We start from the raw sequence: 24,887 nt of genomic DNA on the forward strand, positions 1-24,887 counted from the left end.
GCAGGCAATACTCATTGTTCCATATTGGCCTCGAAGGGCCTGGTACTCAGATCTTCAGGAAATGCTTACAGAAGATCCGTGGCCTCTTCCTCTCAGAGAGGACCTGTTACAGCAGGGGCCATGTGTGTTCCAAGACTTACCGCGGTTACGTTTGACGGCATGGCGGTTGAGCACCGAATCCTAGCGGGGAAAGGTATTCCGGAGGAAGTCATCCCTACTCTACTAAAGGCTAGAAAAGAGGTGACTGCAAAGCATTATCACCGTATTTGGAGGAAATATGTTTCTTGGTGTGAAGCCAAGAATGCTGCTACGGAAGATTTCCATCTGGGACAATTTCTCCACTTTTTACAGACAGGAGTGGATATGGGCCTGAAGTTAGGCTCCATTAAGGTACAGATTTCGGCCTTATCTGTCTTCTTTCAGAGGGAATTAGCTTCTCTCCCAGAAGTCCAAACGTTTGTGAAGGGAGTGCTGCACATCCAGCCCCCCTTTGTGCCCCCAGTGGCACCGTGGGACCTTGACGTGGTCTTAAACTTTCTGAAGTCTCACTGGTTTGAACCTCTTCAAACAGTTGAATTAAAATTTCTCACATGGAAGGTGGTCATGTTATTGGCCTTGGCATCTGCAAGGCGGGTGTCCGAATTGGCGGCCTTGTCCCACAAGAGCCCCTATTTGATTTTCCATGAGGATAGAGCTGAGTTGAGGACACGTCCTCAATTTTTGCCTAAGGTGATTTCTTCTTTTCACATGAACCAACCTATTGTGGTGTCTGTGGCTAAGGGGGACTGGGAGTACTCCAAGTCCCTGGATGTGGTCAGAGCCTTAAAGATTTATGTAGCCAGGACGGCTAGGATTAGGAAAACAGAGGCTCTGTTTGTCTTGTATGCAGCCAACAAGTTTGGCGCTCCTGCTTCTAAGAAGACTATTGCTCGCTGGATCTGTAACACGGGGGGTCATTCCGAGTTGTTCGCTCGGTAATTTTTTTCGCATCGCAGCGATTTTCCGCTTAGTGCGCATGCGCAATGTCCGCAGTGCGACTGCGCCAAGTAAATTTGCTATGCAGTTAGGAATTTTACTCACGGCTTTTTCTTCGTTCTGGTGATCGTAGTGTGATTGACAGGAAGTGGGTGTTACTGGGCGGAAACTGGCCGTTTTATGGGTGTGTGCGGAAAAACGCTACCGTTTCTGGGAAAAACGCGGGAGTAGCTGGAGAAACGGAGGAGTGTCTGGGCGAACGCTGGGTGTGTTTATGACGTCAAACCAGGAACGACAAGCACTGAACTGATCGCAGATGCCGAGTAAGGTTGAAGCTACTCAGAAACTGCTAAGAGATGTGTAATCGCAATTTTGAGAATCTTTCGTTCGCAATTTTAAGATGCTAAGATTCACTCCCAGTAGGCGGCGGCTTAGCGTGAGTAAATCTGCTAAAAGCAGCTTGCGAGCGAACAACTCGGAATGAGGGCCACGATTCAGCAGGCTCATTCTACGGCTGGATTGCCGTTATCTAATACGGTAAAGGCCCATTTCACTAGGAAGGTGGGCTCTTCTTGGGCGGCTGCCCGAGGTGTCTCGGCATTACAGCTTTGCCGAGCAGCAACTTGGTCGGGTTCAAACACTTTTTGCTAAATTCTACAAGTTTGATATCCTGGCTGAGGAGGACCTTGCGTTTGCTCAGTCGGTGCTGCAGAGTCATCCGCACTCTCCCGCCCGGTTTGGAGCTTTGGTATAAACCCCATGGTCCTTACGGAGTCCCCAGCATCCTCTAGGACGTAAGAGAAAATAAGATTTTAAACCTACCGGTAAATCTTTTTCTCCTAGTCCGTAGAGGATGCTGGGCGCCCGTCCCAGTGCGGACTAAATCTGCAAGACTTGTATATAGTTGTTGCTTTCATAAGGGTTATGTTGCAGTTGGAATCGGTCTTTGACTGATGCTGTTTTTTGTTCATACTGTTGACTGGTTGTGTATATTCCAGGTTATATGGTATGATTGGTGTGGGCTGGTATGAATCTTGCTCTTAGATTAACAAAATCCTTTCCTCATATTGTCCATCTCCTCTGGGCACAGTTCTCTAACTGAGGTCTGGAGGAGGGGCATAGAGGGAGGAGCCAGTGCACACCCATACTAAAAGTTCTTTATAGTGCCCATGTCTCCTGCGGAGCCCGTCTTTACCCCATGGTCCTTACGGAGTCCCCAGCATCCTCTACGGACTAGGAGAAAATAAGAATTTACTTACCGATAATTCTATTTCTCGGAGTCCGTAGTGGATGCTGGGGTTCCTGAAAGGACCATGGGGAATAGCGGCTCCGCAGGAGACAGGGCACAAAAAGTAAAGCTTTTCCAGATCAGGTGGTGTGCACTGGCTCCTCCCCCTATGACCCTCCTCCAGACTCCAGTTAGGTACTGTGCCCGGACGAGCGTACACAATAAGGGAGGATTTTGAATCCCTGGTAAGACTCATACCAGCCACACCAATCACACTGTACAACCTGTGATCTGAACCCAGTTAACAGTATGATAACAGAGGAGCCTCTGAAAGATGGCTCACTACAACAGTAACCCGAATTAGTTAGCAATAACTATGTACAAGTATTGCAGATAATCCGCACTTGGGATGGGCGCCCAGCATCCACTACGGACTCCGAGAAATAGAATTATCGGTAAGTAAATTCTTATTTTCTCTATCGTCCTAGTGGATGCTGGGGTTCCTGAAAGGACCATGGGGATTATACCAAAGCTCCCAAAACGGGCGGGAGAGTGCGGATGACTCTGCAGCACCGAATGAGAGAATTCCATGTCCTCTTTTGCCAGGGTATCATATTTGTAGAAATTTACAAACGTGTTCTCCCCCGACTACGTAGTTGCTCGGCAGAGTTGTAATGCCGAGACACCTCGGGCAGCCGCCCAAGATGAGCCCACCTCCCTTGTGGAATGGGCCTTAACCGATTTAGGCTGTGGCATGCCTGCCACAGAATGTGCAAGTTGAACTGTGCTAAAAATCCAACGAGCAATCGACTGCTTAGAAGCAGGAGCACCCAGCTTGTTGGGTACATACAGGATAAACAGCAAATCAGATTTCCTGACTCCAGCCGACCTGGAAACTATATTTTCAGGGCCCTGACAACATCCAGCAACTTGGAGTCCTCCAAGTCCCTAGTAACCGCAGGTACCACAATAAGCTGGTTCAGGTGAAACGCTGACACCACCTTCAGGAGAAACTGGGGACGAGTCCGCAGCTTTGCTCTGTCCGAATGGACAATCAGATATGGCTTTGTGAGACACAGCCGCCAATTCTGACACTCACCTGGCCGAGGCCAGGACCAACAACATGGTCACTTACCATGTGAGATATAACAAATCCACAGATTTGAGTTGTTTAAACCAATGTGATTTTAGGAATCCCAAAACTACATTGAGATCGCCCAGTGTCACTGGAGACATCGAAGGGGGTTGTAGTACTCCCTTAACAAACTTCTGGACTTCAGTAACTGAAGCCACTTTCTTTCTGGAAGAAAATCGACAGGCCGAAATTTTGAACCTTAATGGACCCCAATTTTAGGCCCATAGACACTCCTGTTTGCAGGAAATGTAGGAATTAACCTAGTTGAAATTCTTCCGTGGAGCCTTCCTGGCCTCACACTATGGAACATATATTTTTACCTAAGCGGTGATAATGTTGTGCGGTCACCTCCTTCCTGGCTCTGACCATGGTAGGGATGACCTCTTCCGGAATGCCTGTTTCCCTTAGGATCCGGCGTTCCCCCGCCCTGGCGTCAACGCAGCTGCGGTAAGTCTTGGAACAGACATGATTCTTGCTGAATCAAGATCCTTCCTAGTATCTCTTGAAGTTCCGGGTACCAAGTCCTTCTTGGCCAAACCGGAGCCACGAGTATAGTTCTTACTCCTCTTCTTCCTATCATTTTCCATACACTGGGTATGAAAAACAGAGGAGGGAACACATACACCTACTGGTACACCCACGGTGTTACCAGAGCGTCCCAGCTATTGCCTGAGGGTCTCTAGACCTGGCGCTTCATGTGGGACGCCAGCATAACCACCTTTGGTCTTTCCCAATGGTTTACAATCATGTGGAAACTTCCAGATGAAGTTCCCACTTTTCCGGGTGGAATTCATTCATGCTGAGGAAATCTTCCCAGTCGTCCACTCCCGGAATGAACACTGCTGACAGTGTTATCACATGATCTTTCGCCCAGCGAAGAATCCTTGCAGTCATTGCCCTCCTGCTTCTTGTGCCGCCCCGTCTGCTTACGTGGGCGACTGCCATGATGATGTCCTACTGAATCAGCACCGGTTGACTTTGAAGCAGAGGTCTTCCTAGGCTCAGAGCAGTGTAACTTGCCCTTAGCTCCAGTATATTCATGTGGAGAGAAATCTCCAGACTTGACCACACCTCCTTGGAAATTTCTTCCCTGTGTGACTGCTCCCCAGCCCCTCAGGCTGGCATCTGTGGTCACCAGAACACAGTCCTGAAAGCTGAATGTGCTGCCCTCTAGAAGATGAGCACTCTGCAGCCCCCACAGAAAAAACACCCTTGTCCTTGGAGACAGGGTTATACGCTGATGCATCTGAAGATGCGATCCGGACCATTCGTCCAGCAAATCTCCCTGAAAATGTTTTGCGTGAGATCTGCCGAATGGAATCGCTTCGTAAGAAGCCACCATTTTTCCCAGGCCTCCTGTGCATTAATGCACTGATACTTGGCCTGGTTTTAGGAGGTTTCTGACTAGGTCGGATAACTCCCTGGCTTTCCCCTCCAGGAGAAATACCTTTTTCTGGACTATGCCCAGAATCATTCCTAGGAACAGCAGACGTATCATCGGAAAAACAGCTGCGATTTTTGGAATATTTAGAATCCACTCGTGCTATCGTAGAACTACTTTAGATAGTTCTTTTCCGACCTCCAACTGTTCTCTGGAACTTGCCCCTTTCAGGATATCGTCCAAGTAAGGGATAATTAAGATGCCCTTTTCTTTGAAGAGAATCATCTTTTCGGCCATTACCTTGGTAAAGGCCCGGGGTGCCTTGGATAATTCAACGGCAACTTTTGAAACTGATATTGACAGTTCTGTATCACGAACCCGATGTACCCTTGTTGAGAAGGGCAAATTTGGACATGGAGGTAATCCTTGATGTCCAGGGACACCATATAGTCCCCTTCTTTCCGGTTCGCTATCACTGCTCTGAGTGACTCCATCTTGATTTGAACCTTTATGTAAGTGTTCAAAGATTTCAGATTTAGACTATGTCTCACCAAGCCGTCTGGCTTCAGTACCACAATATAGTGTGGAAGACTAATACCCTTTTCCTTGTTGTAGGAGGGGTACTTTGATTATCACCTGCTGGAAATACAGCTTGTGAATTTTTCCCAATACTGCCTCCCTGTTGGAGGGAGCCGTTGGTAACGCAGACTTCAGGAACCTGCGAGGAAAAGATGTCTCGACTCTCCAATCTGTACCCCTGGGATAATACTATTACGATCCAGGGGTCAACTTGCGAGTGATCCCACTGCGCGTCGAGACTCTTGAGACTACACCCCCACCTAACCTGAGTCCGCTTACACGGCCCCAGCGTCATGCTGGGGACTTGGCAGACGCGGTGGAGGGCTTCCTTTCCTGGGAAGGGGCTGTCTGCTGCAGTCTACTTCCCTTTCCTCTATGGCTGGGCAGATATGACTGGCCTTTTGCCCGCTTGCCCTCATGGGAACGGAAAGATTGAGGCTGAAAAGACGGTGTCTGTTTCTGCTGAGATGTAACTTGGGGTAAAAAGGTTGGATTTCCAGCTGTTGCCGAGACCCCCAGGTCCGTTGGACCGACCCCAAATAACTCTTTCCCTTTATACGGCCATACTTCCATGTGTCGTATGGGATATGTATCACCTGACCACTGTCGTGTCCATGACATCTTCTGGGAGATATGGACCACGCACTTATTTTGATGCCAGAGTGCACATATCCCTCTGTGCATCTCGCATACATAAATATATAATGCATCCCATTAAATGCTCTATATCAATCAGATATTTTCAGTCAGGGAAACCGACCAAGCCAACCCAGCACTGCATCTCCAGGCTGATGGCGATCGCTGGTCGCAGTATAACCACCTTATGTGTGTATATACTTTTTAGGATATTTTTCCAGCTGCCTATCAGCTGGCTCCTTGAGGGCGGCCGTATCTGGAGACGGTAACGCCACTTGATAAGCGTGTGAGCGCCTTATTCACCCTAAGGGGTGTTTCCCAATGCGCCTTAACTTCTGGCGGGAAAGGGTATAACGCCAATATTTGCTATCGGGGTAAACCCACGCATCATCACACACTTCATTTTATTTTATCTGATTCAGGAAAAACTACAGGTAGTTTTTTCACTCCCACATAATACCCTTTTTTTTTGTGGTACTTGTAGTATCAGAAATATGTAACACCTCCTTCATTGCCCTTAACGTGTGGCCCTAATAAGGAATACGTTTGTTTATTCACCGTCGACACTGGATTCAGTGTCGGTGTCTGTGTCTGTGTCGACCGACTGAGGTAAATGGGCGTTTTTAAAGCCCCTGACGGTGTTTCTGAGACGCCTGGACCGGTACTAATTGTTTGTCGGCCGTCTCATGTCGTCAACCGACCTTGCAGCGTGTTGACATTCTCACGTAATTCCCTAAATAAGCCATCCATACCGGTGTCGACTCCCTAGAGAGTGACATCACCATCATAGGCAATTTGCTCCGCCTCCTCCAACATCGTCCTCATACATGTCGACACACACGTACCGACACACAGCGCACACACACCGGGAATGCTCTGACAGAGGACAGGACCCCACTAGCCCTTTGGAGAGACAGAGGGAGAGTTTGCCAGCACACACCAAAAAACGCTATAATTACATAGGGACAACCTTATATAAGTGTTTCTCCCTTATAGCATCTTTAATATATTTATATCGCCAATTTAGTGCCCCCCCTCTCTGTTTAAACCCTGTTTCTGTAGTGCAGTGCAGGGGAGAGCCTGGGAGCCTTCTCTCCAGCCTTTCTGTGAGAGAAAATGGCGCTGTGTGCTGAGGAGATAGGCCCCGCCCCTTTTTCGGCGGGCTCGTCTCCCGCTATTTATTGTATTTAGGCAGGGGTTAAATATCTCCATATAGCCTCTGGGGGCTATATGTGAGGTATTTTTAGCCTTATATAGGTTTACATTTGCCTCCCAGGGCGCCCCCCCCCAGCGCCCTGCACCCTCAGTGACTGCCGTGTGAAGTGTGCTGAGAGGAAAATGGCGCACAGCTGCAGTGCTGTGCGCTACCTTTAGAAGACTGCAGGAGTCTTCAGCCGCCGATTCTGGACCTCTTCTTGCTTCAGCATCTGCGAGGGGGCCGGCGGCGCGGCTCCGGTGACTATCCAGGCTGTACCTGTGATCGTCCCTCTGGAGCTTCATGTCCAGTAGCCAAGAAGCCAATCCATCCTGCACGCAGGTGAGTTCACTTCTTCTCCCCTCTGTCCCTCGTTGCAGTGATCCTGTTGCCAGCAGGAATCACTGTAAAATAAAAAACCTAAGCTAAACTTCTCTAAGCAGCTCTTTATGAGAGCCACCTAGAATTGCACCCTTCTCGGCCGGGCACAAAAATCTAACTGGAGTCTGGAGGAGGGTCATAGGGGGAGGAGCCAGTGCACACCACCTGATCTGGAAAAGCTTTACTTTTTGTGCCCTGTCTCCTGCGGAGCCGCTATTCCCCATGGTCCTTTCAGGAACCCCAGCATCCACTAGGACGATAGAGAAAATGATTTACCGGTAGGTTTAAAATCTTATTTTTCATACTGTGGGGCCCATGTATCAAGGAGATTTAGCTATAAACTCATTGCGTATGATAAATGGTGTTCCAGCCAATCAGCTTCTGTCATGAAAAATGAAAGTTAGGAGCTGATTGGCTGGAGTACCGTTTGTCATACACAGTGGGGGTAATTCAGACTTGATCGTAGCAGCAAAATTGTTAGCAGTTGGGCAAAACCATGGGGGTAATTCCAAGTTGATCGCAGCAGGAATTTTTTTAGCAGTTGGGCAAAACCATGTGCAGTGCAGGTGAGGCAGATATAACATGTGCAGAGAGAGTTAGATTTGGGTGTGGTGAGTTCAATCTGCAATCTAATTTGCAGTGTAAAAATAAAGCAGTCAGTATTTACCCTGCACAGAAACAAAATAACCCACCTAAATCTAACTCTCTCTGCAAATGTTATATCTGCCCCCCCTGCAGTGCACATGGTTTTGCCCAACTGCTAAAAAATTTCCTGCTGCGATCAACTTGGAATTACCCCCCATGTGCACTGCAGGTGGGGCAGATATAACATGAGCAGAGAGTTAGATTCGGGTGGGGTGCATTCAAACTGAAATCTAAATTGCAGTGTAAAAATAAAGCAGGCAGTATTTACTCTGCACAGAAAGAAAATAACCCACCCAAATCTAACTCTCTCTGCACATGTTATATCTGCCACACCTGCAGTGCACATGGGCCCTCATTCCGAGTTGTTCGCTCGCTAGCTGCTTTTAGCAGCATTGCACACGCTAAGCCGCCGCCCTCTGGGAGTGTATCTTAGCAGAATTGCGAATATACATTTCTTAGCAGTTTCTGAGTAGCTCGACACTTACTCTGCCACTGCGATCAGTTCAGTCAGTTTCGTTCCTGGTTTGACATCACAAACACACCCAGCGTTCGCCCAGGCACTCCCCCGTTTCTCCAGCCACTCCCGCGTTTTTCCCAGAAACGGCAGCGTTTTTTCACACACACCCATAAAACGTCCAGTTTCCGCCCAGAAACACCCACTTCCTGTCAATCACACTCCGATCACCAGAACGAAGAAAAATCTACGTAATGCCGTGAGTAAAATACCTAACTTTTGAGTAAAATAACTAAGCGCATGCGCTCTGCGAACATTGCGCATGCGCAGTAAGCAACTAATCGCAATATAGAGAAAATCGGCAACGAGCGAACAACTCGGAATGAGGGCCATGGTTTTGCCCAACTGCTAACAAATGTGCTGCTACGATCAGGTCTGAATTACCCCCAATGAGTTTTAAATAGCTAAAACTCCTTTATGACAGGGCCCCTGTATTTGTCATTAATAATTGTAATTTATTTTTTGTTTCTTTTCATTAACCATGTCTCATTTTACACATTAATACCAAATGGATGCCCTCATTCACTGATAAATCTGCAGTGTTTTTCTCATTTTCAGTTAAACACATCCGATAAGTATTGCTGGGAAAATCCTCAGACGACTGAAGATTGTTAAAGGCATATATATAACCACATTTTCTCTGCAAGTAGCACAGATATTAATTGAGCTGTTCGCAGGGCCTGATTAACCAATAGGCTGATATGGCTGCGGCCTGGAGCGCTGGGTCCTGGGTGGCGCAGCGCTGGCACAATAGATTGTGCTGGGATGGGAGCACTTCCTGGTGTCGCTGGAGTTGGGGCTGAGCAAGGTCTCGTGAGATCTCCCCCGGGAACTGTGGGAGCAGCGGTGCCTGCTGGGATTGCCGGCGTCACCGAGGCAGGGACGTCGGAAAGAGGAGATCCAGCCGGGGCTGTGATTGATGCTACTACTGCTGTTGCCAGCACTGCTAGGGCAGAAAGTGGCAATATGAATGGAGTTGAGACCCGAGCCTGTTACAGATTTTTTACTGAACGTGAGTGAAAAAATTGGTAGTGGGGAGGGGAGGGGTTGGGGGGGGCACTACTGTATTAGCCTAGGACGGCTGGAACCCTTAATCAGGCCCTGGCTAATCGTCATATTTCATCCCGCTATTGTGCCTAATTCTAAAGTTATAGTAAAGCACAAATGAGCATTTTACTGTGCACCTTTTTAAAACCATGCTGCACTGCGGGTGGGTCATGGGCAGCTGCACTGCGGGTGGGTCGTGGGCAGAGTGATTTAGATTTGGAAGAGGACGGTGTCCAAACTGAAATCTAAACTGCAGTGTAAAAATAAAGCTGGCCAGCATCTGTGGACTACAGGGCTGATTCAGATATGGATGCCCCCCTGATTTGTCCAGAACAAAAAAGAAAGTGAAAGCAATATCAAAGACGTGCTGTAGCAAAGGTGTAAGAGCAGTTTACTGGGTAAATCTAGTAAATATACCAGTTATATCCATGTATACCCTCCAACAGTGCCAAGCCAAAAATCGGTAAAAATAAGGGAAGGGGCGTGGTCATGGGTAAAGGTGGCGTGGCTAAGTGACACTCCCATAGGCTTTAATAAGAATAGGAGACACTGGAAAACGGTACAATGACTCTTTTGGCCGGTACAGACCATAAAAAAATGGTACTGTACAGGCCAAAAAGGTACAGTAGGAGGGTATGTCCATAAATACTCGATACTGCACTGAAAAGATATCACCACTTATAAAAACAGGTCCCTTAATAATATCAGTATGGGTAGACATTGCGATGGAAGGTGGCATCAGTGTGCAATGGAGGTTAGTCCACATGGCAGTCCGCTTATCCAGGTGAAGGTATATTAACCAGAAACAGAAGACTCCTATTGTATAACTAAAGGCAATGTTACCATTGTGTACAGTTGTTCATTTAACGTACTGTATTGCACTTTATAGTACACTTACTTTACAGCGTTCTCTGTCTTCAGGAAGGACTCTCATTGAGACCTTTATTTAACAAACCTCTGTGTAATCAGAGATTGTTATACTGGAAGGGCAGAAGCCAAATCAGATCTTACCCATTATTTTCTTCTGTTAAGGTTGGATACCTCCCTGCGCTCTTACTCCCCTGTTAACTGATCCTCAGCACACAGGGAAGAGGTAAAATTAGGAGTTATCCACAGAAACATTGACACAGTGGCATATCTATAATGGTGCACATGGCCCCTGGGTCCAGGGGGGCCCACACCGCACTCCCTGCACCCATTTTTTCAATGCTTACCCCTCTGGAGTTCCTTGACAGTGGCAGCAGCGCTGCACAAATCACTGGGAAAATGGCATGGCGGACATTTTCCCAGTGTTTTGTACATATGCCGTTGGAAAATCAGCATGTAGCGTATGACTCTGGCCAACACTAAATTTGTACATCTTTATGCCCGAATTGTTTGTCATTTAGGGGTTAAACTATACTTACAGCAAATATTTATGGTAAAGTTTGAAAGTGTCATTTATTTCCTGCAATTCAATGCATGCCATTTATACCGCTTTTACATCGTAAACCCAGGTTGGACTCGGCTTTTGAACCTGGGTTCGACCTGGGTCCGAGCAGCCTTAGACCCTTTCACATATTCAGGGTTGGACTGGCCCACAGGGGCACAGGGGAAACCCCCAGTGGGCCCCACTGCCTGGGGGCCCACCTGCCCCTCTAGGGATCAGATTCCAGACTGTGCACTTGAATTATACATTATACATATGTTACCTTATGTTGCACAGGACTATGGTATTGGGCAATGCAGTGATATATCTGGTACTTTATCATGCATAGACTAGCAGTATTTGCTATATATATTTATCAAGGGGCCAAGACCGTGCACTCTAATGGTTAGCCAAACCTCTGTGGTGGCTGGCCACACCCCTTTTGGAGACTGCCATACCCCCAAACATGGGCCCCTACCACTGCATTCCCCCGGTGGGCCCTTCATGCCCCAGTCCAACACTGTCTATGGTAGACACTGTGATGTGATTTAAAATGGACTTTTCTGGCTCACATTGGTGAGGTTTCAAAGGAAATAAAAGGAGGGACTGGGGAATGCTCTGAGCAGACACATACACAGCCAATCAGCACAGGCTTTCACACTGCACGGCGACCCAGGTCCGACCCGTGTTTAATACCCCTTTCACATCGCCAATGCCAGATTCCATCCGGGAATTGGAAACGGGTCTTTCCCGGGTGGGATCCGGCATTGGATGTTACTGCTGGCTTCCCGACCCGGCAATATGCCGGGCGGGTTGCCATAGCGGTGGGGGGCGGAGCCAGCAGCGGGAGATGAGATCATCTCTGTGTCGCCTCTCCCTGTTGTAGTGAACGAGTCCCAGGTTGCATCGACCCAGGAACCCGTTCACGCTGCCACTGACCCGGTATTCAACCTGGTAATTACACCGCTTTATTCCCTGGTTGAATTACCGGATCAGGCGACCCGGGATTTCCACTATGGCGCTTTCACACCGCACGCCGACCCGTGGCATATTGTGGGTCGATACCGGGTTATTTGTGCGGTGTGAAAGGGGTATAAGCCTTCTTTTAACCCTGGTTGAAATGCAGGGTTGCTCAACCCGAGTTATTCACTTTGGCGCTTTCACACTGCCCATCGAACCGGGTCGACCCGGCAATAACCAGGGTTATTTTGGCGATGTGAAAGGGGTATCATTTATACTGCTTGTTACATGAGACAACTGCTACATTTATCTATGTCTTCAACTTTTATAAAAACAGCCCTGCTGCTGTTGTGGTTTCTAATTACAACATCTGTAACGCTTCTATTCGGATCTTCTGCATGCGATACCTGGTGGCATATAAATCCTTTACAACATTTATGTCTACAGCTCTGTCACCTAAACTATGCATGAGAACAAATAACTGAAAATCTTGTTTATACATGGAACATATACACTTTTATTTTGGATTAAGACACACGAAGCGAGCTGATAAAATATTCATGCCTCCAGCTCAGGGGGAAACGTTATTCTATCACCTGCATACTGTATTAGGTTTGGGAATAAATAATTCATGCAGGAATCGCATGTAAAAATACAATCAACAGTAACTAATTGTAAAAAGATGCCTATTTTTGCAAATGTCAGTAAAAGTCAGGAATTTTTATCAAATGATTTGCGCAAGATTAATTTCCTAGATACACAGGCTATTTAGGTCACTGCTGTGCATTCTGTCTGTAGACATAACAAACAACTGGTACAATATATTTAAGGTGCTCAAATAGCAATTCAGCGGTCTGATTCAGATGTGGGTGGAGGTGCTATCGCTCTTAATATCTCCTCTGACGGAGATCCTGGTCTCGTCCCTACCGTGCTGCAACGTCGGCGATGCACCTCCAGTTTGAGAAATGGAGGCCATCGTCACGCCCTCTGTTCCCCCGAACGGCATCAGATCAATCACTGACAGTCTGATGCTACAATGTGACCAATGTGCAGCAAGGGTCAAGCGTTTGCGCAGTGTACCGAACATTATGGTGTGCCGCTACACCGTTGGGACCTGAATAAGGTCTAATATGTTTAATTGATACTATACTTTGTAATTAGTGATTGCTTAAAAAAATTGTCTATCTTAGATATTAAGAAGAATGAAGTAATGAAAAAGAATTTCTCTTACGTCCTAGAGGATGCTGGGGACTCCGTAAGGACCATGGGGTATAGACGGGCTCCGCAGGAGACATGGGCACTATAACGAACTTTAGAATGGTTGTGCACTGGCTCCTCCCTCTATGCCGCCCCTCCAGACCTCAGTTAGATCCCGTGCCCAGAGGTGACTGGGTGCATTACAGGGGAGCTCTCCTGAGTTTCTCTGAAAAAGAATTTTGTTAGGTTTTTTATTTTCAGGGAGCACTGCTGGCAACAGGCTCCCTGCATCGTGGGACTGAGGGGAGAGAAGCAGACCTACTTAAGTGATAGGCTCTGCTTCTTAGGCTACTGGACACCATTATCTCCAGAGGGTCGGAACGCAGATCTCACCCTCGCCGTTCGTCCCGGAGCCGCGCCGACGTCCTCACAGAGCCGGAAGATAGAAGCCGGGTGAGTAGAAGAAAGAAGACTTCAAAGGCGGCAGAAGACTTCAGTTCTTCAGTGAGGTAATTGCTCCCACACACACACACACACACAACAGCGGGCACTGTAAGGGCGCAGGGGGGGGGGGGCCCTGGGCAGCAATTAATAGCCTCAAGGGACACTGGCACATGTACAGATACTGCGGAGGCAGTATATTATTAACCCCCGCCAGTTTTTTTATTATTTGAGCGGGACTGAAGCCCGCCGCTGAGGGGGCGGGGCTTGATCCTCCAGCACTAACCAGCGCCATTTTCTCCACAGCACATGCAGAGAAGCTGGCTCCCCGGACTCTCCCCCGCGGAACACGGTCACAGAGGGCAAAAAAGATGGGGGGCACATGTAATTGGCGCAGTGAGTGTTATTATATATATTTTTATATAAAAGCGCTGTCCTAACTGGGATTTTATTCCAGGGTCTGGTGGCGCTGGGTGTGTGCTGGCATACTCTCTCTCTGTCTCTCCAAAGGGCCTTATTGGGGAACTGTCTCCATATAGTTATTTCCCTGAGTGTGTAGGGGTGTCGGTACGTGTGTGTCGGCATGTCTGAAGCGGAAGGCTCTTCTAGGGAGGAGGTGGAGCAGATGATTGTGGTGTCTCCGTCGGGAACGCCGACACCTGACTGGTTGGATATGTGGAATGTTTTCAATGCAAATGTGGCTTTATTACATAATAGATTGGACAAAGCAGAGTACAGGGATAAAGCAGGGAGTCAATCCATGGCTTTAACTGTGTCACAGGGATCTTCTGGGTCTCAGAAACGCCCACTGTCCCAAGTAGCAGACACTGATACCGACATGGATTCTGACTCCAGTGTCGACTACGATGATGCGAGGTTACACCCAAGGGTGGCCAAAAGTATTCATTACATGAATATTGCAATAAAAGATGTTTTGCATATCGCAGATGACCCCTCTGTCCCTGACACGAGGGTACACATGTTTAAGGAAAAGAAGCCTGAGGTAACTTTTCCCCCATCTCATGAGCTGAATGAGTTATTTGAAAAAGCTTGGGAAACTCCAGACAAGAAACTGCAGATTCCCAAGAGAATTCTTATGGCGTATCCTTTCCCGGCAAAGGACAGGGTACGGTGGGAATCCTCGCCCAGGGTGGACAAGGCGTTAACGCGCTTGTCCAAAAAGGTGGCGCTGCCGTCTCCAGATACGGCAGCCCTCAGGGATCCTGCTGATCGCAGGCAGGAAACTACCTTGAAGTCAATTTATACATATACGGGTGCCTTGCTCAGACCGACAATAGCGTCGGCTTGGGTTTGTAGCGCTGTGGCGGCTTGGACGGATACCTTGTCAGCTGACATTGATACCCTGGATAGGGATACCATTTTATTGACCTTGGGTCACATTAAAGACGCAGTCCTATATATGAGAGATGCTCAGAGAGACGTTGGCCTGCTGGGTTTGAGCGCCAAAGCCATGGCGATTTCTGCTAGGCGAGCCCTGTGGACCCGCCAATGGACAGGTGATGCCGACTCAAAGAGGCATGTGGAGGTTTTGCCTTACAAAGGTGAGGACTTATTTGGGGAAGGTCTCACGGACCTGGTTTCCACAGCTACTGCAGGTAAATCTACTTTTTCTTTTTCATCCACTAGGGGTCACTGGAGTACTCTTGGGATATGGACGGCTTCCACAGGAAGTAGGCACTGAATAAATTAATTTTGAAACTACACCTCCCCTCCATATCCCTGAGTACCTCAGTGTTTTTTCTGTGCTCGACACAGTTAGTAGGCTTGTGGAGTTTGTCCACATTTCATTGGAATTTTTTCTAAGTTTTTTCTTTTTTCAACGATTTACCACATCCCTTCCCCCCTTCCAATAGGCGTGGGTCCGGGATAGTGAAGGCTGCTATAGCAGCTGTGGGTGTCGGACCTCTCTAAAAAAGAGCTCCCTCACTACCACGTGCAGGACTAAAACCTGCAGTAAAGGCTGGACGGAACTTACAGACAAGCCCCGTCATAGCCCTCACCACAGGGTCCAGGTATGTTGAACGGGGCGGTCAGCTCATGCTGCCGCCCCGCTGTGTGGGATACTGTGTGTGTGTGTGGCCGCCCGCCGCTGCCTTCAGCCACCCGCCGCCGCCGCTTCCAGCGCCGCTGTTGAAGCTGTCTCCCCAGCCGCTCTGAGCCGCGTCGGCCACGTGGTTTTATGCATAGGCCGCTTCACGGCTCTATGCAGTGCGCTCCCAGGCCCTCGAGGTACACGAAGCACGGGGGGGCACACAAATGAGAGACAAAAGGCAGGCTCCTTAGCCTAGTGAGTAACTTTGCTGCCACAGTGATGTTCCCTGTACACAGAAATGTCAGGGTCACTGGATATAATCTCATGATTCAACTCTTATTGATAAAGGGAATACAGCAGCGCTGCATATGTATTACAATAGGCTATGAAGTCTTTGTTAAAACATGATTAACCATGTTTCCTGTTGTATTTCCAGAATTTCCTGTGTTACATCTCTCCTCCATTGAAGGCGCAGGGGAGTTAAGGGGAATTTGGGATCAGGCATATTGCTGGCGTGCACTGCACTTGGCCAGATATATATTTATAGAGACACCTTAGTGCTATTTACTGAGTCGTGCAAGTTGTCTGTCTTTGTATTTTTTTTTGTATTGTCTGTCTGCATGAGTAAGACACCAGCAATTACTAATAAGCAGTTTCCCTGCCATGTCTAAAACATGGGTATACACTCACTTCTCTTACTAATTATTTATTTCATAACTGTTTATAATGATCCTAAAGACTGCAAATCTGAATCATGGCTGTGGCAGCCAAATACTGGCTTTGTTCACTGTTGTAAAGTAAGATATGTTATAACAATTGGTCAGCACATGGTGCTTATAAAACAGTATCTGTGGAGCACTACAAAGCATTGTGAGTTCAGGTCTCACCTGCAGCAGCTTTGGCTTAATTCACTTGGCCACACCACACTGGATACGCCCAATCTCATCTGATTTTGGAAGCTAAGCAGTGTTGGGCCTGATTAGCCACCTGGGAGTACAAGGTGCTGTAGGTATTTTTAATCTACAGCCACACCACTCTGGATACGCCCAAACTCATCTGAGCTTGGAAGCTAAGCAATGTTGCATATTGTTTTGCCATCTGGGGGAAACTGGTGATCCAACTAGATTGCATACTAATACATGCTAGTTTAAACTGTTAAAAATAGCTCAGTTTGGGCTTACACTATCAATATAAACCTGCCATAGGTTTTACAGTCAGGATAGCTCTCCAGAGGCCGCTCCCAGAGCGCGCTCCCGGCGTCGGCCACTAGATAGGACCCATTAACTAAGCTGTGGTTAAGCAGCAGTCATCTCAGGTTTTAAGCCTGTGTGAGGTCACATTTAGTTTCAGACTTCTAAAAATGTATTATACCTCTGTATCAGGATATATCTGGATATTTGTATATGGGTATATAATATATATGTGTATGTATGCATATATGGAATATATATATATATTTATTAAGGTCTGAGTATGTGTGAATATACATTATTGTATGTATGTGTAGATATATATATATATATATATATATATATATATATATATATATATATATAATATGCTGACATTAAAAATCTATTTTGCAGTAAGCAAGACTAATTGGTCAGCACACAGTGCTTATTAAACAGTATCTGTTGAGCACGGCAAACATGGTGAGTTCAGGCCTCATCTGCAGCAGCTTTGCTTATTGTTTTTACAGGTGGCTCTGTAGCTAAGTGGTTAGGTTTTTCGGCCGCAGTGAACTTTGTGATTGCATGGACACTGGTTCAGATCCTGGTTTAACAGGTGTTAAAAAAAAAAAAAAAAAAACATGGTAGGACACCATTTTCTTTTAACGTTACTTCCTGGTTCTTTCCTGGAGGTTGCTGCTCTACAACACTTAGCATCTGGAGGAGCGAGGTGTTGTTAGGAGTTTAATTTATTAATTGGTTTTTGTACAGCATGACTCTACAGGAAGATTCACTATTGCTGGTAACCACATGCACAGTAATGCAGGTTAATACACACGTTACTTCCGTGGTGTACTTACTGGTTGGAGTACATGATCACTAAGTCTAATGCATAGTCAAACAAGCAGCTTCGCTGCAAAGTCGGTCACACAGTGTGTCGGACAAATACGAATCTGGGCCAGTGGCGCAATGTATAACGCATCTGACTACAGATAACAAGATTGTAGGTTCGTCTCCTACCTGGCTCGTTTAAGTTGCCGTGATCGTATAGTGGTTAGTACTCTGCGTAAAAACTGCACAGACAGACCCTTACCGGTCCTCTTTTGGGGGAATGCGGGGGCATGTACTGCCTGAGGGGGGGGGGGAATTTTTTTTTTTACTGTTTCAGTTAAATTGTTTGATTTGCCGCCAGCCCTCATAGCACCAGGCCAGTACGTCAGGTTCTCGGCGAAGGCAGAACGATTTCCAATGAGAGACAATTACAATTATTGGGTGTTTTACTACCTATCGGAGTGTACCCTACACAGCAGTAGGGCTGTTGCTTCGCCCTGCTTTGGTAAGGGTTTTGAGGTAACAAGGCTGTAGTGGCAGGGCACTCCAGTTCAGGTTTGCCCTAAATAAAGACCACCTTACACTTCTTGCTGCCTACAGCTTCTTTGGACGTTGGCAGTTGGTTCTTGCGTTTTCAGCTTCGCTAGTGGCGCATAACGTCCACTTTGGCTACATTCCTAACAGGCGGAGTCGGATTCCAAACGAGATAGATCGCAGACCAAGTAGGGGGGAAAATCTGATTTCCTACCATTGTCTACGCGAATTCCTGAATGATTCCGTCTCAACGACTTCAATTCCTAGGCATGATTCTCGATACGGTAAATCAAAGAATTTACTTACCCGAACAGAAAGTACAGGTCATTCGTCATCTGGTACAATTAGTGCTCAAGCCACGCACAGTCTCGGTTCATTTGTGCACTCGCCTATTAGACACAATGGTGGCGGCTTTCGAAGCGCTTCAGTTCGGAGGACTTCACTCACGTCCTTTTTTAATTGGATGTGCTCGCACAGTGGTCGGGCTCGCATCTGCAGATTTACCGCAGGGTGAGGTTGTCTCCAAGGGCCAGAGTGTCTCTACTCTGGTGGCTCAAAGTACAGAATCTAACCGCAGGGAAACGGTTTGGTGCCTGGAATTGGATAACTCTCACGGCGGACGCGAGTCTCAGAGGTTGGGGAGCTGTAGTTCAAAATTATCAGCTCTAGGGTCTCTGGGCGGTTCACGAAAGATTGCTGTCTATAAATGTCCTGGAACTCCGGGCAATTTACAATGCGCTACGACAAGCAGTGCACAGGCTGCAGGCTCAGGCTGTTCAGGTGCAGTCAGACAATGCGACGGCGGTCGCATACATCAACAAACAAGAAGGAACAAAAAGCCGTATGGCAATGCGGGAAGTAGCTTGAATCCTCTATTGGGCCGAGTATCACCAAATGATATTGTCGGCAGTAGTCATTCCGGGAGTGGAAAACTGGGAGGCGGATTATCTCAGCCGTCTGAATTTTCATCCAGGAGAATGGGCATTAAATCCAGAAGTATTTCACATGCTGGTCCAGAAATGGAGTTACCCGCAGGTGGACCTGATGGCATCTCGCCACAATCATCAAACGCCCCAGGTCGTGTCCAGAACGAGAGATCCAAAGGCAGTGGCGGTGGATGCTCTCACAATCACGTGGCCATACAGTCTCGTGTATCTGTTTCCACCGTTTCCGCTGCGCCCTCTGTGGCTAAAACGGATCAAAAGGAGAGTCCGTCACAGTTATACTAGTGGCGCTTCTTTGGCCTTGGAGAGCTTGGTTCTCGGATCTCCGCGGTCTACTCGCAGTCGGTCTTTGGCCGCTCCCACTACGTTCTGACCTGTTACAGCAGGGTCCGTTCCTTTACCCCGATTTAGCGCGGCCGCGTTTGACGGGGTGGCTGTTGAGACAGCCCTCTTAAGAAGAGAGGGGCATTCCAGAATCAGTTATACCAACCATGTTACGAGCTAGGAAGCCGGTTACGGCAGCTCATTATTACAGAATTTGGCGTGCCTATGTAGGTTGGTGTGAAGCTCGGAAGTTTCCGACATCATCTTTTAAGTTATCCTGTCTTTTGTTATTTCTACAGATGGGGTTAGATAGAGGTCTGAGTTTATCCACACTTAAAGTGCAGATATCGGCGTTGTCCATTTATTTTCATAGTAGATTGGCCCTATTGCCGTCGGTTCACACCTTTATGCAGGGTGTACTCAGAGTTCAGCCTCCATTCACTCCACCTACTGCGCCATAAGACTTGAATCTGGTTTTTAGATTTCTTACAGTCTTTTTATTATGAACCCTTACAACAAGTGGATATTAAATTTCTCAATTGGGAAAACAATTTTTCTTTTAGCCTTAGCGTCAGCAAGGCGTGTTTCAGATTTGGGTGCTTTGTCGTGCAAGCCACCGTATTTAGTGTTTCATGATGACAGAGCGGAACTCCGGACGAATTCTGCTTTTCTACCAAAGGTAGTGTCATCTTTTCACATCAATCAACCAATAGTAGTTCCTGTGTTACAGGAGACTTTGGTAGGTTGGATGTGGTACGCGCATTACGCATTTATGTATCCCGAACGTCGACCGTTCGTAAGACGGATACATTGTTTGCTCTCTATGATGCTGCCAAGATGAGTTGGCCAGCTTCTAGGCAGACCTTATCCAGTTGGATTAAACTGACCATACGTCAGGCTTACCTTCATGCTAGGTTACAGCCGCCTACATCAGTAACAGCTCATTCCACACGTGCTGTGGGAACATCATGGGCAGCGAGTCGTGGAGCTTCTATGACACAGCTTTGCCGGGCGGCTACATGGTCTTCGGTGCACACATTTGTGCGCCTCTACAAGTTTGATACGTTGGCGGCATCAGCATCTAGCTTTGGCCACCTAGTATTACAGGTGCCAAACAGCTCTCCCGCCCACGGGGGAAACTTTGGTACGTCCCAAGAGTACTCCAGTGACCCCTAGTGGATGAAAAAGAAAATAGGATTTTGGTACTTACCAGGTAAATCCTTTTCTTTGAATCCATAGGGGGCACTGGACGCCCACCCAGAGCAGTTTACCTGGTTTGGGGTAGGTTCAGTAGATCTTATGGTAACACATTTTCACCGACTGGTTCAGATTAACAAGTTATGGTGTCAACTGTTTAGTTGTCAGTAATGTTGTGTCAACTTTATTGTTGTCCGTTATGTTATATGTAATTCTACATTGTCAACCTCTCTATCGCTGCTGTTCGGCTCAGTAAAAAACACTGAGGTACTCGGGGATATGGAGGGGAGGTGTAGTTTCAAAATTAATTTATTCAGTGCCTACTTCCTGTGGAAGCCGTCCATATCCCAAGAGTACTCCAGTGCCCCCTATGGATTCAAAGAAAAGGATTTACCTGGTAAGTACCAAAATCCTATTTTTACCTTATGTTTCCTCACAGCAAAAGAAAACGCCACAATATCAGATGCAGTCCTTTCGGTCGCATAAGTCCAGAAGAGGTCGGGGCTCTTCCTTCCTCATCAGAGGTAAGGGTAGGGGGAAAAACTGCCGGCTACGGCTAGTTCCCAGGAGCAGAAGTCCTCCCCGGCTTCTACTAAATCCACCGCATGACGCTGGGGCTCCGTTGAGGGAGTCAGAGGTGGATCCCTGGGCAATGAAAATTGTATCCCAGGGTTACAAGCTGGAATTCGAAGACGTGCCTCCTCACCGGTTTTTCAAATCAGCCTTACCAGCTTCCTCCCCAGAAAGGGAGATAGTTTTAGCTGCAATTCGAAAACTGTTTCATCAACAAGTGGTTGTCGAGGTTCCCCTACTTCAACAGGGGAAGGGGTACTATTCAACCCTGTTTGTGGTCCCGAAGCCGGATGGCTCGGTCAGACCCATTCTGAATTTAAAATCCCTAAACCTGTACTTGAAATTGGTTCAAATTCAAGATGGAATCGCTCAGGGCGGTCATCGCCAGCCTGGAAGGAGGGGATTTTATGGTGTCACTAGACATAAAGGATGCATACCTTCATGTCCCCATATATCCTCCTCATCAGGCGTACCTGAGATTCGCGGTACAGGACTGTCATTACCAGTTTCAGACGTTGCCGTTTGGGCTTTCCACGGCCCCGAGGATTTTCACCAAGATAATGGCGGAAATGATGGTGCTCCTGCGCAGGCAGGGAGTCACAGTTATCCCGTACTTGGACGATCTCCTGATAAAAGCGAGACCGAGAGAACAGTTGCTGCAAAGCATGTCGCTCTCCCTAAGAGTGCTGCAGCAACACGGCTGGATTCTCAATCTACCAAAGTCACAGTTGGTTCCAACGACCCTGTTGACTTTCTTGGGCATGATTCTGGACACGGAACAAAAGAGGGTTTTTCTCCCGATGGAAAAAGCCCAGGAACTCCAGAACTTGGTCAGAGACATGTTGAAACCGAAAAGTGTGTCGGTCCATCAATGCACTCGAGTACTGGGGAAAATGGTGGCGTCCTGCGAGGCCATTCCCTTTGGCAGGTTTCATGCGAGGACTTTTCAGTGGGACCTTCTGGACAAGTGGTCCGGGTCCCATCTACACATTCATCAAAAAATCAGCCTGTCCCCCAGGGCCAGGGTGTCTCTCCTGTGGTGGCTGCAGAGTGCTCACCTTCTAGAGGGTCGCAGGTTCGGCATTCAGGACTGGGTTCTGGTGACCACGGACGCGAGCCTCCGAGGATGGGGAGCAGTCACACAAGGAAGAAACTTAGAGGGACTATGGTCAAGCCAGGAGGCTTGTCTGCACATCAACGTACTGGAATTGAGGGCCATATACAACGGCCTGCGTCAGGCGGAGAATCTTCTTCGCGACCTACCGGTTCTGATTCAGTCAGACAACGTCACAGCCGTGGCTCATGTAAACTGCCAAGGCAGAACAAGAAGCAGAGTGGCAATGGCGGAAGCCACCAGGATTCTTTGCTGGGCGGAAAATCATGTAAGCGCTTTGACAGCAGTCTTCATTCCGGGAGTGGACAACTGGGAAGCAGACTTCCTCAGCAAACACGATCTCCATCCAGGAGAGTGGGGACTTCATCAAGAAGTTTTTACAGAGATAACAAGTCATTGGGGACTTCCTCAAATAGACATGATGGCGCCACGCCTCAACAAGAAGCTTCAGAGGTATTTTGCCAGGTCAAGGAACCCTCAGGCAGTAGCAGTGGACGCCCTGGTGCCACCGTGGGTGTTTCAGTCGGTCTATGTGTTCCCTCCTCTTCCACTCATCTCAAAAATATTGAGAATCATAAGACGAAAAAGTGTGCAAACAATACTCCATGTTCCAGATTGGCCTCGCAGGGCCTGGTATTCAGATCTTCAGGAAATGCTCTCAGAAGATCCGTGGCCTCTTCCTCTCAGAGAGGACCTGTTGCAACAGGGGCCCTGTCTGTTCCAAGACTTACCGCAGTTGCGTTTGACGGCATGACGGTTAAACACCGAATCCTAGCTGGGAAAGGCATTCCCAAAGAAGTCATCCCTACTCTGATAAGGGCTAGGAAGGAGGTGACAGCGAAGCATTATCACCGTATCTGGAGAAAGTATGTATCTTGGTGTGAAGCCAAGAATGCTCCTGCGGAAGATTTCCATCTGGGCCGTTTTCTCCACTTTCTACAGACAGGAGTGGATATGGGCCTAAAATTAGGCTCCATTAAGGTACAGATTTCGGCCCTATCAATTTTCTTTCAGAAGGAATTGGCTTCTCTCCCAGAAGTCCAGACTTTTGTAAAGGGAGTGCTGCACATCCAGCCTCCTTTTGTGCCTCCAGTGGCACCATGGGACCTTACCGTGGTGTTACAGTTCCTGAAATCTCACTGGTTTGAGCCTCTTCAAACGGTGGAATTAAAATTTCTCACTTGGAAGGTGGTCATGTTGTTGGCCTTGGCATCTGCAAGGCGGGTGTCTGAATTGGCGGCTTTGTCTCTCAAAAGCCCCTATCTGATTTTCCATGTGGATAGAGCAGAATTGCGGACCCGTCCTCAATTTTTGCCTAAGGTGGTTTCATCGTTTCATATGAACCAACTTATTGTGGTGCCTGTGGCTACGGGGGGGCTTGGAGGATTCCAAGTCCCATGATGTAGTCAGGGCCTTGAAAATTTATGTAGCCAGGACGGCTCGGGTTAGGAAAACAGAAGCTCTGTTTGTCCTGTATGCAGCCAACAAGGTTGGCTTCTAAGCAGACTATTGCTCGCTGGATCTGTAACGCGATTCAGCAGGCTCATTGTACGGCTGGATTGCCATCACCAAATTCAGTTAAGGCCCATTCCACTAGGAAGGTGGGCTCTTCTTGGGCGGCTGCCCGAGGCGTCTCGGCATTACAGCTTTGCCGAGCGGCGACTTGGTCGGGTTCAAACACTTTTGCTAAATTCTACAAGTTTGATACCTTGGCTGAGGAGGACCTAATGTTTGCTCAATCGGTGCTGCAAAGTCATCCGCACTCTCCCGCCTGGTCTGGAGCTTTGGTATAATCCCCATGGTCCTTACGGAGTCCCCAGCATCCTCTAGGACGTAAGAGAAAATAAGATTTTAAACCTACTGGTAAATCTTTTTCTCCTAGTCCGTAGAGGATGCTGGGCGCCCATCCCAGTGCGGACTAAATTCTGCAAGACTTGTATATAGTTATTGCTTACATAAGGGTTATGTTACAGTTTTGATCAGTCTTTGGCTGATGCTGTTTTGTTTCATACTGTTGACTGGTTCGTATATTCCATGTTATACGGTGTGGATGGTGTGGGCTGGTATGAATCTTGCCCTTGGATTAACAAATATCCTTTCCTCGTACTGTCCGTCTCCTCTGGGCACAGTTTCTCTAACTGAGGTCTGGAGGAGGGGCATAGAGGGAGGAGCCAGTGCACACCCATTCTAAAGATCTTTATAGTGCCCATGTCTCCTGCGGAGCCCGTCTATACCCCATGGTCCTTACGGAGTCCCCAGCATCCTCTACGGACAAGGAGAAAAAGATTTACCGGTAGGTTTAAAATCTTATTTTTTCTGCCTTCTTTTCTATCAGGGTGATTTATCAAAGCTTGGAGAGAGAGAATGTTCCAACCAATCAGCTTCTCACTGTCATTGTTCAAACGCAGCCTGTACAATGACAGAAG

The 24,887-nt window shown here is 47.7% G+C and overlaps 1 protein-coding gene across 4 annotated transcripts in view; it reads left to right on the plus strand.

The window, feature by feature from the left end:
• Positions 1-9,464: 9,464 nt before the first annotated feature.
• Positions 9,465-24,887, plus strand: part of LOC134957843 (putative ferric-chelate reductase 1) — a 149,814-nt gene continuing 134,391 nt past the window's right edge. For 2 of the 4 annotated variants that reach the window (XM_063940056.1, XM_063940055.1), the window contains exon 1: positions 9,465-9,681. The gene's annotated coding sequence lies outside the window, so the exon portion shown is untranslated. The remainder of the gene's footprint in view (positions 9,682-24,887) is intronic. The other 2 variants (XM_063940054.1, XM_063940053.1) reach the window with 1 other exon arrangement.

This window comes from Pseudophryne corroboree, chromosome 9 (assembly GCF_028390025.1).
Source record: "Pseudophryne corroboree isolate aPseCor3 chromosome 9, aPseCor3.hap2, whole genome shotgun sequence".
Lineage (NCBI taxonomy): Eukaryota > Metazoa > Chordata > Amphibia > Anura > Myobatrachidae > Pseudophryne > Pseudophryne corroboree.